Source organism: Nerophis lumbriciformis, linkage group LG35 (assembly GCF_033978685.3).
Source record: "Nerophis lumbriciformis linkage group LG35, RoL_Nlum_v2.1, whole genome shotgun sequence".
Taxonomy (NCBI): domain Eukaryota; kingdom Metazoa; phylum Chordata; class Actinopteri; order Syngnathiformes; family Syngnathidae; genus Nerophis; species Nerophis lumbriciformis.
This window is the reverse complement of record NC_084582.2, coordinates 982,501-991,234: the sequence shown is the minus strand read 5'-3', so window position 1 is coordinate 991,234 and position 8,734 is coordinate 982,501. Positions and strand designations below refer to the sequence as shown.

General features: G+C 35.5%; 1 protein-coding gene across 6 annotated transcripts in view; it reads right to left on the bottom strand.

The window, feature by feature from the left end:
- Window positions 1–8,093: 8,093 nt before the first annotated feature.
- The window catches only part of kif3a (kinesin family member 3A), a 78,415-nt gene continuing 77,774 nt past the window's right edge, over window positions 8,094–8,734 (bottom strand). For all 6 annotated transcript variants that reach the window (XR_012049338.1, XR_012049337.1, XR_012049339.1 and 3 more), the window contains one exon: window positions 8,094–8,734. This exon is cut by the window's right edge. The gene's annotated coding sequence lies outside the window, so the exon portion shown is untranslated.

The following is an 8,734-nucleotide window of genomic DNA, read 5'->3' as shown; positions in this document are numbered from 1 at the left end:
ATTCATTCACCAGTGTGAGTGGCATCGGGGGCAAGGGTCTCAGATACAGTCTGGTGTGCCGTGGGAGATGATCTAGTTTCACCTATTTGGGTTAGAAATATATTTTGCAAAGCAGTAATTATAGTCTGCAAATGATGTGTTGTTGTTGAGTGTCGGTGCTGTCTAGAGCTGGGCAGAGTAACCGTGTAATACTCTTCCATATCAGTAGGTGGCAGCCGGTAGCTAATTGCTTTGTAGATGTGGGAAACAGCGGGAGGCAGTGTGCAGGTAAAAAGATGTCTAATGCTTAAACCAAAAATAAACAAAAGGTGAGTGCCCCTAAGAAAAGGCATTGAAGCTTAGGGAAGGCTATGCGGAACGAAACTAAAACTGAACTGGCTACAAAGTAAACAAAAACAGAATGCTGGACGACAGCAAAGACTTAACCTAACCCTAACAAAAGGGGGCGTGGCCTCCAGCTCCGGCTAAAAATCGGGAGATTTTCGGGAGAATATTTGTCCCGGGAGGTTTTCGGGAGAGGCGCTGAATTTCGGGAGTCTCCCGGAAAATTCGGGAGGGTTGGCAAGTATGCTAAGGTGGTACGGACACATCACCAGATCCTCAGGCCTTGCAAAAAACATCCTGCAAGGCACCGTACAAGGTGGCAGGAGACGAGGGAGACAGAAGAAAAGATGGGAAGATAACATCGGAGAATGGACTCACCTGAAACTCACTGAGGCCACGCCCCCTCCAGCTCCATGAGGACCTGAGTGAGGACAGCTTTTTTTCACGACGGGAGGACAACAGGGTGACAAGAACTAAATCATCCAGACTAGAGACAAATTGTATTATTATGTTTATCTTACCTAAAAATAAATATATTTATTAATTTTTTTTTAAATAACTAAATACATTTTTTACTATATTTTGCTAAAAACATCCAAATTAATTGTATTTTTATTTGTATTTTTTCTGACTCCTTATTACATCCAGCCATAGAATTATACATTAAAATAAACATATTTGAAATAACTAATTTTAAATGATCATTATAATTCATTTAAAATGACCATATTTAATTATTAAAATAATTGCTTGTTTATCAACAACTTTAGCATTTTATTCATTACATTTTGAAGCTCTCAGAAGCCAAGTTATGTTATATTCCTTAATATTTATTTATGCAAGTTTGAAGTATCAATTATCTAAACACAGTTTTGTTTGCATATTTTCAGGATGTATATATATATATATATATATATATATATATATATATATATATATATATGTGTATATGTAGCCGAGCTAAATTTTATTCTATTTTATTTTAATTTTGGTCATTTATTCACATAATTTTTTGTGGTGAACTTCCCCCAAAGTGTTTCTCATTGTAAATAGGTTCCACTCTATTATTTTCCATTACATACCTTTTTGTTTCCCTGGGGGGTGATTTGGCGTTGCACCTTTGTGACCAGCTTCAGTGAGCACTGACGCTCGGAGCTGTGGAGAGAGATCGTTTTTGCCGTGGACTGTGTGTGACGCCCCGTTGTTTTTGTTTCTATTCAAAAAAGGTGAATAAACCCTCCATGATTCAACTCCTGAGTGTGCGCCTCACTACAAGATACACAACGCAGAACAGTGACTGTTACATATATATATATATATATATATATATGTATGAAATACTTGACTTGGTGAATTCTAGCTGTCAATATACTCCTCCCCTCTTAACCACGCCCCGCCCCACCCCCGACCACGCCCCCACCTCCCGAAATCGGAGGTCTCAAGGTTGGCAAGTATGCACCTTAGTTTCCGCTTCATGACCGTGGTGAGCAAAGTAAACAAAAACAGAACGCTGGACGACAGCAAAGACTTACTGTGGAGCAAAGACGGCGTCCACGATGTACATCCGTACATGGATAAAAACAACTGAAATATTCTTGATTGCTAAAACAAAGTAGATGCGGGAAATATCGCTCAAAGGAAGACATGAAACTGCTACAGGAAAATACCAAAAAAAGAGAAAAAGCCACCAAAATAGGAGCGCAAGACAAGAACTAAAACACTACACACAGGAAAACAGCAATAAACTCAAAATAAGACAGGGTGTGATGTGACAGGTGGTGACAGTACACCTACTTTGAGACAAGAGCTATATTGACGCATGCTTGGTTATGCTTTAAAGTCATATCCAACAATTGCGACAACGACTTTTTACTGTCAACTGAGTTTTGTTTTTTACTGATTTCTGCTGGTGGTGTGCCTCCGCATTTTTCCAACGCAAAAAAAGGTTGAAAAACACTGAGGAACAGATTTTCCTCAATGTGGCCCCTGAGCTAAAATGAGTTTGACACCCCTGTTGTATAGAAGTCACGGTATCATCAAAAAAGACAAGACAAGAATGTGAGGTAAACGTGTGTAAAATAATTTAATAAATAAAAGATCCGGGGTGAACGTAAACATTTGACATACATGATGCTATCAAATAAAAGGCTGCGATGACCTTCACAGAGGCCCCTACAAGTGTGATATACTAAGGCGTACAGTAAATGTGGTGCATCTCAAACTAAAAAGGTGGCACGAAGAAGAAGTGGCAGGCATGCATGCCCCTTCTGGCCTACATGGAATAGTAGCAAGCGCACTTTCACTTACAACCACAGCATCTCTTTTCAGAGTAGAAACATTTGCCTTGGTCTTCAAAAAGTGAATTCTATATAAACACAAATGACTGCATTCAGTGTCAATCATCACAGTTCATTCAATCTAATCCCATTTCTGATTCTTGCCTGTTCATAACTACCGGTACACGTTTGTCATGGCAATACTGACCTTGCAGGAAGTTTGTTCAACAACTTTCATTTGACTTCATATAACATCTAAACAGTAACCATGCAGTGGAACCTCAAAAGTAGGAGAGTTTGGGGTTCAGCCAATGAGAAGTTAAATGTGCCGACCGTCATCAAGCATTAACGCCACACTCATCTACCGTAAGTGCTCATACTTTTTCTTTGGCTTTTTAATGCCACCTCAGTCAGTGTTGGCATAGAGAAGTGTGATGGTAACCATAGAACCTGATATGGACAATGGCATGGAGGAGATGTTCTGGCTGCTCAGCACAATGAGAGCTATTCAATTAATTTTATATATATATATATATACATACACACACACACATATATATATATATATGTATGTGTGGGAAAAAAATCACAAGACTACTTCATCTCTACAGGCCTGTTTCATGAGGGGTTCCCTCAATCATCAGGAGATTTTAATAGAAGCATTCACATACCATGGTTTATATAGGGCACAGAGTGGGTGGGTACAGGCTGGCGTAGGGGCGTGGTGATTGGCTCATGTGTTACCTAGGAGGTGTTTCCGTCTGTGGCGGCATGCTGATACAATTTCGCTGCGCTTGTTGAGGGATGACAGGTCTGGACGGTAAATAATAAACAGTTTCTCTTTCAAGCATAGGTTGCATCTTTTATTACCACTATTGTAAGGTGTGCTGGATGCAAGAATTTGCCATGTTATTGAATATTCAACATTATTGTCTTTGAGGTCCCAAATGTGTTTGCTGAGTTCTGTGGTATTCCGCAGGTTTTGGTTCCTGAAAGAAGCCTTGTGATTGTTCCATCTGGTTTTAAACTCTCCCTCGGTTAATCCTACATATGTGTCGGATGTGTTAATGTCCTTGCGTGTTACCTTTGATTGGTAAACAACTGATGTTTGTAAGCACCCCCCGTTGAGAGGGCAATCAGGTTTCTTGCGGCAGTTGCAGCCTTTGGGCGGAATACTACAGAACTCAGCAAACACATTTGGGACCTCAAAGACAATAATGTTGAATATTCAATAACATGGCAAATTCTTGCATCCAGCACACCTTACAATAGTGGTAATAAAAGATGCAACCTATGCTTGAAAGAGAAACTGTTTATTATTTACCGTCCAGACCTGTCATCCCTCAACAAGCGCAGCGAAATTGTATCAGCATGCCGCCACAGACGGAAACACCTCCTAGGTAACACATGAGCCAATTACCACGCCCCTACACCAGCCTGTACCCACCCACTCTGTGCCCTATATAAACCATGGTATGTGAATGCTTCCATTAAAATCTCCTGATGATTGAGGGAACCCCTCATAAAACAGGCCTGTAGAGATGAAATAGTCTTGTGATTTTTTTCCCACACATACATATATTGCGCTCTACTACGGTATCGAGCACTATTTTTTGGATAACCTTATTAAGACATATATATATATATATATATATATATATATATATATATATATATATATATATATATATATATACATACACAGCAGAGGTTACTGTGGTTTATCCAATAAACAGTGCTCAAAACCAGAGTTGAGTGGAAATAGCCTCGGTGTGTTTTTTCCTGAGGTATATATATATATATATATATATATATATATATATATATATATATATATATATATATATATATATATGTATGTATGTATGTATGTATGTATGTATGTGTATATATATATATATATGTATGTATGTATGTATGTATGTGTATATATATATATATATATATATATATATACATATACACTGTTGATATATATATATATATATATATATGTATGTATGTATGTATGTATGTATGTATGTTGTATGTATGTTTGTATACATGTGTATATATATATAAATATATAGATATATCAACAATGTATACATATATATATATATATATGTATATGTCTTAATAAGGTTATCCAAAAAATAGTGCTCGATACCGTAGTAGAGCGCAATATATGTATGTGTGGGGGAAAAAAATCACAAGACTATTTCATCTCTACAGGCCTGTTTCATGAGGGGGGGGTACCCTCAATCGTCAGGAAAATCTCCTGACGATTGAGGGTACCCCCCCCTCATGAAACAGGCCTGTAGAGATGAAATAGTCTTGTGATTTTTTTCCCCCACACATACATATATATATATATATATATATATGTATGTATGTTTGTATATATGTGTATATATATAGATATACCAATAAATATATGTATATGTATGTGTGTGTATATATATATATATATATATATATATATATATATATATATATATATAAATATATATATATATATATATATATATATATATATATATATATATATATATATATATATATATATATATACACACACACATTTATATTTAAATATAAATAAATGATAAATGGGTTATACTTGTATAGTGCTTTTCTACCTTCAAGGTACTCAAAGCGCTTTGACAGTATTTCCACATTCACACATTCACACACACATTCACACACTGATGGCGGGAGCTGCCATGCAAGGCGCTAACCAGCAGCCATCAGCAAGGGGTGAAGTGTCTTGCCCAAGGACACAACGGACATGACTAGGATGGTAGAAGGTGGGGATTGAACCCCAGTAACCAGCAACCCTTCGACTCTACCAACTTGGCCACATATACATATAGAGTATTGTGTCACCAAAGTAGGGATGGTTGTCTTTCCCATTTGAATCGATACAGTACCAATTCCCGATAGCTGGGAGTTGACACCGGTACCAGTTTGTATGTTCTTGTGTTAATTAACGTTAATTAGTTTTATACTCAAATCAAATGTTTGTTCAACAGTGAGCTGATAACTGTTCTGTCCAGCTTGTTTTTGTATTACACTTTGGGGCCTCATTTGCAAGTATTATATAGCAGACTTTGCATGCTGTTGCAATTTCAAGATGTCCGATGGTAGTAGTGTATAGGCTATGGTGACTTGCCTAGCCAGGAAGTAGTCTTTGACATTAAGTTGAATGTCTGTCTAGCGTTATGCTGCGCCGTACAAAGTGTTTAAACTGTAAGTACTGTATTTATTACACACCAGACCGTAACGTGGATCCTAATTGTAGTTTTCATCAACAAATTCGTAGGTGTTGAAACCGCCACGGGCTAGCATGGTGCTAGTGCATTTTGAAAAGTCGAACCTTACTGTACGTTCAAGCAAGCCATACTTGCTTTGTTGGCTTGGAAAATTGTAACATTACCTTGAGACAGTTTGACCGAGTCAGCTATGAATGCTGCTTGAATGCTTTCTTTTGCTGCCAAATGTTTGAGTCGACCGAGTGTGCAACAAGACATGACGTCACGTGCAACACAGCTATTATTTTATGGCACTGTTTCATTTGACTTGAATCGATACTCGGTAGCAGAGACGGAATTCGGTTGATGCCTATATAAGGGAATTTGGTTTGATTGATTGATTGAAACTTGTATTAGTAGATTGCACAGTACAGTACATATTCCGTACAATTGACCACTAAATGGTAACACCCCAATACGTTTTTCAACTTGTTTAAGTCGGGGTCCACGTTAATCAATTCATGGTACCTATCCCTTCTTAAAAGTGGGGAATTCGGTTGGTGCCTATATAACATACTTGCCAACCCTCCCGGATTTTCCGTGAGACTCCCAAAATTCAGCGCTTCTCCCGAAAACCTCTTAGGACAAATTTTCTCCTGAAAATCTCCCGAAATTCAGGCGGACCTAAGTGACGTGTCGACAGCCTGTTTTCACGTCCGCTTTCCCACAGTATAAACAGCGTGCCTGCCCAATCACGTTATAACTGTAGAATGATCAAGGGCGAGTTCTTGGCTTCTTATGTGGGTTTATTGTTAGGCAGTTTCATTAACGTCCTCCCAGCGCGGCAACAACACATAACTACCGCAGTCATGTTTTCGTCTACCGTAAAGCAGTTTGTCTGCCGTAAACAGCAATGTTGTGACACTCTTAAACAGGACAATACTGCCATCTACTGTACATGCATATGTGACAATAACATCTAGGGCTTTTAGAGAGTGCAGTGCACAACTGCACACACAACAAGGAGACGAAGCAGAATGCATCATCAGAGAGGGTGTTCAGCATGGTTCGAAAAATAGTGACAGAGAATAGAACAAGGATGGACAATTCAACCCTTAACTCAACAATGAGTAGATGAGTGTTATGTATGTGTATATGTGTAAATAAATGAACACTGAAATTCAAGTATTTCTCTTATTTATATATATATATATATATATATATATATATATATATATATATATATATATATATATATATATATATATATATATATATATATATATATATATATATATATATATATATATATTTATATACATATATATATATATATATATACATATATATATATATATATATATACATATATATATATATATATACATATATATATATATATACATATATATATATATATATATATATATATATATATATATTTATATACATATATATATATATATATATATATATATATATATATATATATATATAATAAATCTATATATATAGCTACAATTCACTGAAAGTCAAGTATTTCCTATATATATATATATATATATATATATATATATATAAAATCTCCTGATGATTGAGGGTACCCCCCCTCATGAAACAGGCCTGTAGAGATGAAATAGTCTTGTGATTTTTTTCCCCACACATACATATATATATATATATATATATATATATATATATAGGAAATACTTGACTTTCAGTGAATTGTAGCTATATATATAGATTTATTATATATATATATATATATATATATATATATATATATATATATACATATATATATATATATATACATATATATATATATATATATATATATATATATATATATATATATTTATATACATATATATATATATATATATATATATATATATATATATATATATATATATATATATATAATAAATCTATATATATAGCTACAATTCACTGAAAGTCAAGTATTTCCTATATATATATATATATATATATATATATATATATATATATATGTATGTGTGGGGAAAAAAATCACAAGACTATTTCATCTCTACAGGCCTGTTTCATGAGGGGGGTACCCTCAATCATCAGGAGATTTTATATATATATATATATATATATATATATATATATATATATATATATATATATATATATATATATATATATGAAATACTTGACTTGGTGAATTCTAGCTGTAAATATACTCCTCCCCTCTTAACCACGCCCCCACCCCCGACCACGCCCCCCCCATCCCACCTCCCGAAATCGGAGGTCTCAAGGTTGGCAAGTATGCTATATAAGGGGATTCGGTACCTATCCCTTCTTAAAAGTGTGAGTAGTTTTACTTGATTTTAGGTTTATTGTACAGTGAGTGTGGACCGCTCTTTTTATGGGACTTAAAACATTGGTTGTAGAGTTAATTGTGTTTTATGATTAAAACCCAACTAATAAATTCACTTTATATTATTTCCTACGCAGTTTTTTTCCCCTTGAAAATAAAATGACCTAGAAGTCGTCCAGCATCATAAAATGTATAGCTTTAGAGCAGTGGTTCTTAACCTGGGTTCGATGGAACCCTAGGGGTTCGGTGAGTCGGGCTCAGCGGTTCGGCGGAGGTCAAAACACACCCGACTCATCGTGTAAATACAAACTTCTCCTTATCGGCGTATTACGGATACGACAACAGCAGAAGTCAGACTGATTTGCAGGTGTGTCATTTGTTGTGAGTTTATGCACTGTGTTGGTTTTGTTCTTTGAACAAGGTGATGTTCATGCACGCTTCATTTTGTGCACCAGTAATAAAACATGGTAACACTTTAGTATGGGGAACATAGTCACCATTAATTAGTTGCTTATTAACATGCAAATTAGTAACATATTGGCTCTTAACTAGTC